We start from the raw sequence: 11,065 nt of genomic DNA, 5'->3' as shown, positions 1-11,065 counted from the left end.
TGTAGTACATCGGGAAGCTAAAATAAAGCAATTTTGTACATTCCCTATGAATAAAGTTGAAGTGATAGCAACTGTCAAAGAAAACATTTTCACAGGAGTTAGAGAAGAATGGTCCTGAGCTGTTGAATACTCATACATGTTAGATATGGGAACACAGATCCTATGCGCCACGAAAATAGTTTGGTGTTGAAAATAAAAGATATCCAGACAGATTATATGGTAATTTGGTATCACTTCTCTTATTTGCAGACTAAATCATTCTTAGTCCATTTCATAATAGCCAATTACAGGTTACTCAAGGGACATGGATCATGCAAATCAGCTCATATTTCACTGAGTGACTGTTTCTTCATGTGTTTTGAGCTATTATCTTCATTACAGTGCAGCACATGAATCCAACTCATCTGTACTGTAATTGCTATAAATCAAGCATTCGTTTGCCATTATTTATTGCCTACTATAAAGAGTTTTAATAATATTTAGAGGGCACTGCAATAAAAGCAATCATTTATTGTGTCTGCTTACAGGGTCACTCAAGGTTTTCAACAAAAGCCAATGTCATTTCCTAATCTTTTAATATTCATAAGGTAACATCACTTGCAAATGGTACATTATGATTTATAAACATTTCCTGGGCAGGAACATAAAAGCATCATTATAATTCCTTCCCAGGAAAAAGTCAGATTCTGTGAGGCAAATAGCAACATTGGGTACCAGAGCCCTATGTTCTTAACCGGATCTTGTTTTTCTTTGTCCATTGCTCTCAATCATACTACTTAAACTCATGCTAACTATAAATTGCAGAGAGCTTATCAAAATCCTTCTACGAGGGAAGATCTGCATTAGTATTTGAAAAGGAGGCTGTGACTTTCCTTTCTCATCTCAGTCATAACAGAAGTGGCATGGTGTGATAGACAGCTCTGGGGAAGAAGAAGGCACAAAGACAGGGGCTCAAGTTCTATTTACATCAATTACTACAAGTGTGACCTTTGACAAATAAATGAATCTGTATAGCATCTATCTTCTTTCAGGTAAAATGGAAATAATACTTGGTCTACCTATTCAAAGTATCTCTGCAAGAATTACATGAAAGCCACTTGTAAAGTACAAAGCAACCCAACTTTCTTGTTAGAAAGATAGAGATACTTTTCCTCTACAACACCCTTTGTAAAATTATAAAAGACTGAAGAAATATATTACTTTGTAATTATCTAGAAAAACCACATAATCTCAGCTGTCAGGCAGTTACATCGACTCTACATATCATTGTTAAATTTTGTCTACCACATCCCCAGACTTTGCTTGGGTATCTCCAATCATGGACATTACATTACTCATGACAGTAATGTAGTAAGTCTGATAGTTCTCTCTAATTCAGTGCTAAAATCTGTTTTTATTTTGGGACAGACACAACAAGTCCAATGTCTCTCTTCTTTATCAGTCTCTCTGATATTTGAAGACAAGTATATGTCCTTCTCAAGTCTTACCATTTTCATAGGAAATATTTCTAATTCTTTCAATAATTCTTTATGAAACTTCATTTCAAGTTACTGGTATATCTGGGTGAATGTATTCTGAAGAATAATTTGGTTTGATTCAACTTAATTCAACTCTGTTAAAAAATATGGAATGTTTACCATGTGCCAGAAATGTGCCAGGTTCCAGAGATATAAAGCTGAACAAGGTACAATGAGTGCCCTCAAGTGGCTCCTACTCTAGCCAAGCCAATCCTTGTATTTAATCTATAGCACAACATGGTCAACTGAAATATACTGAACACACACTCCATGCCAAGCTCTTTGGCACGGGCTGGGAATCCAGCAGATAAATCCAGCAGCCTTCATTTTTTGTTGGGGAGCGAAGACAGGTAAACAGTCATTTGTAAACAAGTTTATTAGGTAAGGGAGGAAAGAAACAGTGTTTTAAAAAGAAGGGAGAGTGTCATGCCCTTGAAGGCACAGACCACTTCTATCTTGTTCCCTTGTATCTCTAGTACCTAGCCAGTGCTCTGCTCAGGTATGTACTCTGTAAATAACCTGAATAATGAAAGCAAGCAAGCAGGTAAGAATTCTTAGAGCATGTGGCATAAGAAGAAAGTGAGGCGAGGGACGTAAGAAGGGACCTACAGCAGATACCATGAGAACTGCCCACATCCCGTTAGGTCTTAGACAAATAGTACTGAAGCTACTTTGCCTGCCCCTGAAGCAGACAAAAGTGCTGGGAAATTAAGTGCCCCCTCCCCACCTTTAGCTGCTCTCAACCAAACACTGATGAGAGGTGGAATATAATAATACCTGTCCCTCTGGTGGGATAATTCTGCAGTACATGTTTTATAATGATCCCAGATTTTCCCTCAGTGGACTAAGCTTTAGTTATCTTCAGTGGTAACTGCTGTGACAAGATACCCCTGTTGGCTGACTTCTCTTCTGCATCTCATTTTCCACTTCTCTACCAGTGCTTCCTTCATGGTGCTGAAATCATTTCAGTGTCTACTTCTGGGGAACCCACTCTAAAACAGGGCCACATAATGCAAGTCCTTATAAGCCATATTAAAGAGTCTGAAGTCTATCAAATATAATCTAAAGTGCTGTATTAGCAGTATAATTAAAGTATTAAAAATACTTTGTTTATGGCATTTTCAGAACTCTTACTCAGCCTAGTAGGAGTGCTGGGTGGAATCACATTTCCCGCCCCCGTACTGAAAACAGGAAAGGGGATATGAGCCCATTTCTAGTATCCTCCCCTAGATAACAGCTTCATTCATAACTGGAAATTGGTCTTTATATCAACCTAGAAGGAGGTTTGGGAATAAAGAAAAGATATGGGTGATACCCTGACTTTTTGATGGCTGTGATGTACTAAGCACTAGAGGCACTGAAAGCTTGTTCTGCCTCCCTTGAAAAACCTCATGCACATTTTCTGAGACTGATGCACTGGCCACAATAACATGCAGGCTACTCTGGACACTGATGCTTAGAAGGACGATGGGTCTGAACACCAATAGAATGACTACTCTAAACACACACTCTAAATATGACCCGATTGCCCTGGATCTTCCTAACAGGGTGGCCACCATCACAACTCCCAACATATCAACTCTCTCAGAGAGATACACTATTCCAGAGCTTCCACCCTGGAGGGCAAACAGACCACCATAGACTGTGGATCACCTAGTCTTGTCAACCAGTCCCAGTACTGCAGGCATCCCAGGGAGGTCAGGATGAGATAATTTGCAGGGCCCAAAGTACTATCTTCTACCTAGCTATATAATATACTTCTATTTGATGAACTGGCTCTCTAAGGATCTACAGAATATTATTTCCAAGTTATAACTCCAGCCACTGAATGTACCAGCACCTAATGATTATGTGACCATCACCAACTCTTAAGTTATAATTAACATCAATGACCAACATCTTAAGTTATAAATAACATCAATTGATCATGGCTTCTAATGAGAATGCTATATGTTTCTTAGTATTTCATTACTTATTCTATCTAAAATTAATTTCAGCATAAAAACAAGGTGTAACATTTAAAAAATTCTATTTTTAACTTATCTCACATACACACACACATACAGAATTGTAATTAATTTTGAGACTGACAAAGATGGATTCTTTCTTTCTTTCTTTCTTTCTTTCTTTCTTTCTTTCTTTCTTTCTTCCTTTCTTTCTTTCTTTCTTTCAATATGGAACACTTCACAAATTTGAGTGCCATCCTTGCACAGGGGCCATGCTAGTCTTCTCTGTATTGTTCCAATTTTAGTATACGTGCCACCAAAGTGAGCACTGATCATTGGATTTCTTAAGTGCTATAAATAAGAACATTTTTCAGCAGCTTAAAATGAAATATTTAAATATATATGAATAAAGACCTAAATGTGCTAGGTGCTAGGAAAATGTTACGCAACATTGGGTATAGCCATGAGATATAATTTTCGCTAAAAAATATGACAAATATTTACAACTTGATAACATATAGCCCTACCCTATATACCTTATAGGGATTGAGTGATACACAGTTTTTATGGCTATATACAGACCCACAAATTCCACACCAATTCCAACCAATTCCACACCAGTTCCACACCTGTAAATTCATATTAAATATTATAGAGCTCTGCAATGACTCGGCTGTAAGAATATTAATAACATTCTTTTTATAGTATCAAAAACTGGGAAAAACTAAATATTTAGTTATGTAGATTGATAAAATTAATGTTGGGGGTCTCTATCAACATTCTTTTCAGCACTTAAGGATATTATAGATGAACATTTATTGATATTAGCCAATAATTTATTGCTTACTTCTTAAAAAACAGGTTATAAGAAAGTATAGAAAGTTTAAATTTTTGTAAAATAAAATTCCATGTAGCTATATACATAAGATATCATTCTAAGACTAGACATTGAAAAAGTAGCATGGCTTATCTTTGAATGGTAGATACTATGAGTGGTTTTTAAAAATTTTGTCTTCACTTTTATTATATTTTTCACTTTTTAAAAACAATAATGAAGGTCATAGTAGAAAAATAGCTAAGGTACAGATTACCAAGTGTCTTTAAAGCCATACAAAGGACTTAAAATTTTATCCTGGAGGTAACAAAAAAACTCCAGGTTTTTAAAGAAGGGAAGCAAAATGGTCAGATGAATAGACAGAAAGACATCTGAACAATTGGTACCAAAGTTTCTCTAACATAAGAAACTGTTTTTGTTTTTGTATAAATAAATATTTAGTTAACTACTTCAAAGTGGCGGATAAAGTCCTGAAAACATGGCCTGAAAAAGGATAAACAAGGTAAAAGCAAAACCACTTTGCATAAGAAGTGATAAGGAATGTAAAGGTGAGGGATCCCATAGAAGAGAGGAGGAAGAGTAAGACTAGAGAAGAGAGAGAAAAAAGGAAATATTAGAGAATATGGTAGAAGGCCAGGATTGCATAAAATCATGATCAGTGAGAAGTTTCCAGTGGTGAGGAGCTGGAAGTCATTTTTAGTACAGAAATACCAAACACTGCATTTTTAGTTGGTCCCAAGGCTGTGATATAAACCTGCTCCATCACCTTTCTGTGGGTAGCCTCCAGCAGTCCATATGAGCTCAGAACAGAGGTGTTTAAAGGATAAACTGTTGGAGCCATAATAGCCGTGGGTGTTATTCGGATAAACCTGAATCATTGTTCCATTTTTCAATTGCTATGGAACCTTGGGCAAATGTCTTAATGAGATGCCATGTTCTGAGTTAACATGTGACCTTTGCGCTACAAAAAATGCTAGCAATTATTTTTATTAATTGCTATCCACGTGCCAAGAAGTATTCTAAGGGGAGTTACAGGTATTTATTCACTTAATCTTCTAGATAACCCTATAAAGGTATACACTATTTTATTTATAACCTCTATGTGCCTCAGGTGACAAAACCAAGGCACACTGAAGTTAAATGACTTATTTGAGATCCCACAGCTTGACAGTGAAGAAGCTGGAATTTAAACCAGTTATTCTAGTTCCAGAGCATGTACTTCCATCCACCCATGTTATACTGCTCCTCAGAGGCTGGTCTCAAGGTAGGGAGAACTAAATAAGATAATGTAGGATAACACCAAGCACTGTGACTCCCACAGATAAAGATGTTCTGCAAATTTGAATTATATTTCTTTTTTCTTGAATTCACTCTGTATTTGTAAAACTTGTTCACAAGAGGTCAAAGAGTTTCTCTCAAATGTCTTTAAGCTTGTATATAGTATTATTTTTTACATTTTCCTGACCAAGAAACAAAAGAATTCCATGAAACAAGGAAAAAGGAGATTAGATACATCTTATTTCCTCCAAGTAAACTCTACTTTCTTTCTATTCCGTTTTAGGATTTTTTTTTAAAGATGTGGGTCAAGCTCATTTCTCTGTAGCCCATTGGGTTTTAATTATTTATTAAAATAGAGTAACATACCTTATTTCATTTGCTCCCCACAGCAAGATCAACAAGATAGACATTTTTCACTCCATTTCTGTGAATGAGGAAACTGAGACTCAAGTAAATGCTTTCATTAAGACCATGTGTGTAGCAAGGCAAGGAGATGTATTAAAAGCTGGGATAGCTGGTTCGAGTCAAGGGCTTAACGGTCAGGATCAACATGTTTTTGTTTTGTGTGTGTGTGTGGGGTGGGGTTTACAATTTTCATGGTCAGCTAGTTATATATAATCATATATATATGTGTATATATATATATATATGTATATATATATGGAGAGAGAGAGAGAGAGGGAGAGAGAAAATACAGTATTCAATCAAAAATTTTTGTTGTATATATGCAGTATATGTGTATAAAAATCAGGCAAATTTTCTAAGTTCATCACAATATATATCAAAATAAAATATTTTCAGATTTTTTTAAATCTAGTTACTTGGTGTCCAGTTATTGATGTCATTGCTTCCATTCATTGGGGTAAATAATTAAGAAAGACTGCATTTAGAATTTCCCACATAAAATGATTACTATAGATTACAGAACAGAATCTTAAAGCAGAAAGAAAGCCAAAACTGAAGAAATAAAAAAACAAAGGCCTAGACAATCTTTGAAATTTAATGATAGTAATTTTTTTCTCCTAACCTCTAACAGTTCTGTTGAGCTGAAATCTAAAGGTATTTAAAACTCTTACTTAAATGTAGTTAAAACCATGAACAAACCTCTGTAGCAAATAGACTTTCCATGTCTATAGAGTCACTTAATAGTTGACAAATAGTTTCTATTAGACCCTATCTTAATTGGTACTTGAGCTTTTTGTCTTAAGGTGATTTGGCTTGTATCATCCTTCCTTTCTTATCAACTGAAATGTCCAACCCCCTTAAAGCTTACTATACCTTGCACATGCTTTAAGTGACAAGTTTTTGGACATTTCCCTCTTATTCTTGATTGAGGCATTGACTGTGTGATTTGTTACAAATAAATTAGCTCTGAAATCTGCATGTGCCAAGGTATTTAGTTTATTAAGTCTTAAAGTTCACCTAATTTCATAAAACCCAACACACACATTCCACAACGTGACAAACAGAGTATGGTACTTGCATATGTAATCATTTTATTGAGGCAGATGTTGGTAGTTAGAGAATGGTTTTGATCTACCCTCAAAATAAAGCATTCATTTTACCCAGGTTGCAATAAAAGTAGGGTGACTACTTCTTTGCCTTCCCAAGCCTCTCCAGTTGGAAAGCTGCTTACATTTATATACTAGGATTCTATACAGCAGAGAGCCATTAACTACCTGCAGGATTGTTACCCACCACTCCTCACTTCAGCTAGACCACCTCAGCTTCCCAGCTCAGAGTGGTCTGTCCCATTTTCCATTCTTTTCTTTTTTTTTTTTAATTTTTTTTTTCAACGCTTATTTATTTTTGGGACAGAGAGAGACAGAGCATGAACGGGGGAGGGGCAGAGAGAGAGGGAGACACAGAATCGGAAACAGGCTCCAGGCTCCGAGCCATCAGCCCAGAGCCTGACGCGGGGCTCGAACTCACGGACCGCGAGATGGTGACCTGGCTGAAGTCGGACGCTCAACCGACTGCGCCACCCAGGCGCCCCTCCATTCTTTTCTTTTGTTGGGCTGAAAGACAGCCTCTGATTTTCCTTGCTGGGGAGGCATCCATCAATGCATCCATTATCTTTTCCAACATATTTACATACTGTGTGTGCTCAGCTCATTGAGAGACTTTGCCAATAGCTCATAAGGCACTTGGCCCCCAAATTACGGCTGGGTGATTTGGTGAAATAGTAGGTTAAGTAAGTGACAAGCATGTGCTAAAATTATTAAAAGATTAGGGACAAGGGTAGACATGACATTAAGGTGGGATCTGACTTTAGGAACTACCTTCCCTCAGAATTGACCACTTCAGCCAATTCACCTCAGCCTGGGGAAAAAAGCAATGGGCTGTTGTTTTTCCTACGAATCTGTACGGAAGGAAAATGCTTAGCTGATTGGATGACTCTACTCAGTTAAAAACATACTCAATTTAGTGAAATAACATTCTGTCTTAAGTCATTAAAAAAGTCATCATTGGAAAACAGATAAAATTACATATATCATACACATAAATATACATATATGCATATATAGCTACATATTTCTATATATTATACACTTACGTATAGGTTACAAGAATCTTTCAGTTTTTAAAATAGTTTAATTTTTCTGGTTATGGAAATTCTAATGTTCAAAAAATTACATTAAAATTATAAAGTACTATGCATTCTCTCTCTTCAGGTACACCAACAAAAAGCTTTGCTATACTCTATTATTTAAATATTCAAAACAATAACAACACATCTCATTTAATACTGAAGTAGAATCATGTGACTTTTCGAAAATAGGCCCTTTAATGCTTTACTTATTTGTATATATTTTCCAATTAGTAAAATAAAAATAATAAAAGTAACCAAAATGGGTTGCAAAGTAATTATAGCCTACCAAGTAGAAACATGTTTGAATGAGTAAAATAATCCAGTGAAACCTGTAGCAAGTCTCCTGTGTGAAGAAGTGTATTTATTTTCCTCAAGTCTATTTTATATTCTGTACTCACTAACATTTATAATACGTGACTTCCCCATGCAACAATAATTTAATGATACCTTATTCTTTCCTTGAAAAACAAAAGAAATATTATCAGGCAGTATTACAATAAGCTAAACCAATTACCTTCTAAAATGATTTTAATGCAGGCAAAATACAACAGTCATCATTTTAGCATGGTGAGATTTATTAAGACCGCAACTCAAAACAGTACACTATGCTTCTTATATGCTACATCACTTCCCATGGAGTTTCAATTAATATTTTGAAAGTTTGTATTTTATACGGTAAAATTTCAAAATGTCATATCCTAGTAGATTCTGTGTAAAGAAACTAATAATATCTTACAGGCCACTTTGTTGCAGCTGTCATCTATACACATTCAAATTCAAAGCATACATTGCAAACGCTACCACGAAGAGTGACAGGACCACCAAATAGTTTAAAGCACTGCTCCCATGTCCATAATTCAAAAGAGGTGAGAAAAAAAAGTTATAGAAAAACTAATATGAACCTCAGATCTGTTGACAAATCCTGACTCTCAAGTTATTAATATGCTATGCAAAGGCTTGCCAACATTACACAAGACATTCTTCTAAGGAGATAAGTAGATATCGTAAATCAGATACTTTAGCCCCCCCCCATGGCCCCCCAAAGATAAGAATAGGTCCTGCCCTTGAATTCTGCAAAGATCCACTGCACTAAAATAATTATTTTCTCTTGTCATTGCCTGCTGCATGTACTAGCATTAGGTGCATTTTTTATCTGAGGAATAAAAGAGAGTTACAGCATACATTTCTTCTTAAACCACTTTTATCTCACCTCCTTCAGTGAAGTTAGTATCATTTTGTTCTCCATTATAATTTTGAGATTAACTACCTCTTTTTTTTCCAGAAAAATCTCCAAGAACTAGAAAAAAGATCTTTTTAAAATAAACAAACCAAAAAATACGTTTGGAAAATGACCTTTCTTTCCTACTCATGTGATTATTTAACTATGCATTCCAAGTGCTACAGACGACATATGACCTAACAGTTTGGTTGAAGAAGAAAAATGCATCACTGGGTAAAGTGCAACGTTAAGGGGTTAATGATCACTCAATAATAAGACACTAAGAGATGCCCACAATTTAACATTTGAGGGAGATTTATATTGTTTATAAAATTAGGAGGCTTTTTTAAAATTTATTTTTTTATTTTTAAAAATTTTTCTTTAATGTTTATTTATTTTTGAGACCGAGAGAGACAGAGCATGAATGGGGGAGGGTCAGAGAGAGGGAGACACAGAATCTGAAACAGGTTCCAGGCTCTGAGCTCTCAGCGCACAGCCTGACGCGGGCTCGAACTCATGGACTGTGAGATCACGACCTGAGCCGAAGTCGGACGCTCAACTGACTGAGCCACCAAGGCGCCCCCAAATTATGAGGTTTTTAATTTTCTTTTTGGCCCATTGCATACTCCCACTACAGTGAATGAGTGCTATTTTCTGTATTTTCACAACTATTATTGAATAGTTCAAATGGCTAGAAATCATTGCTCTTAGGAAAAATAACGTAGCACCAAACACAGAAAGGCAGATGCCACAGTATAGCTCCCAGTTCTGTAAGGAGATGATGAGGGTCACACACCTTAGGAATACCCTCCCCATCATCACAAAGGCTCATTTTTGTTATGTGCATTTTATATGCATTGCCTCATTTAATTCTCACAAAAATTTCGTAAAATAAATACTACTCAAAATCCATTGTATATCAAGAACCTGAGAAATTCATTTATGACTTATACAAAAAAAATCCATAATTACAAAGGCAGCGCTCTAAACATTATCGTGCCCCTTTGCCTTCCTGAAGTTATACAGGAAGCAAATTGGGTACTGTAGTACCTATAAGTAACAATACACAGTAACTACGATCATAGGCTCTGAAGCCAATTTGCCTGGATTCATATCCTAGTTCTGCTACTTAAATGGCCAGTAAGTGAGTATTTACCCTCACCTTTCTTTAGGCAAAATAGCAAAGCCTATCTCATAGGGATGTGGTAAAGTTTAGATGAGGTAGCATGTGCAAAGTGCTTAAAACACTGCTTGGCATATAGAATGTCCTCAGTAAACTAGGTGATTGCACATGCATTAATTCACCAATTATTTATTAAACTTTCCCTGTGTGCAAGGTACTTGCAGTTTGGAAAATGAAGGACACTCTACATTCTCAAAGATAGAATCTAACAGGGAAACTTGCACATCATTAAATAAATGTCAATAATGGCTATACATCTATTGCTAAAAGAGTTTAAAGAACAGAAAACATATATATGAGTATAGATGAGAGACTGCTTCATGGATGAGGTGTGTTAACACATAACCTGGAAGAATGGCTGCATTTTGGAGAGGTAGAGGAAAGGTGGTGGGAAATAACTTGTTGACCTGGGTAGATGAGATAGCTGGATAATCTTAAAACCTCTTCCAAAAAAATCTAGGGTCTATCATTCTTTTACAGTAGGTGCACTACCC

General features: G+C 36.0%; 1 non-coding gene across 1 annotated transcript; it reads right to left on the bottom strand.

Annotated features, from left to right (window-relative positions):
• Window positions 1–3,685: 3,685 nt before the first annotated feature.
• Window positions 3,686–3,792, bottom strand: LOC122482234. Its single transcript, XR_006297041.1, has one exon. It is a non-coding gene; the product is annotated as a U6 spliceosomal RNA (small nuclear RNA).
• Between the last annotated feature and the right edge of the window lie 7,273 nt (window positions 3,793–11,065).

This window comes from Prionailurus bengalensis, chromosome C1 (genome assembly GCF_016509475.1).
Source record: "Prionailurus bengalensis isolate Pbe53 chromosome C1, Fcat_Pben_1.1_paternal_pri, whole genome shotgun sequence".
Taxonomy (NCBI): Eukaryota; Metazoa; Chordata; class Mammalia; order Carnivora; family Felidae; genus Prionailurus; species Prionailurus bengalensis.
This window is presented reverse-complemented; position numbering and strand designations above follow the sequence as displayed.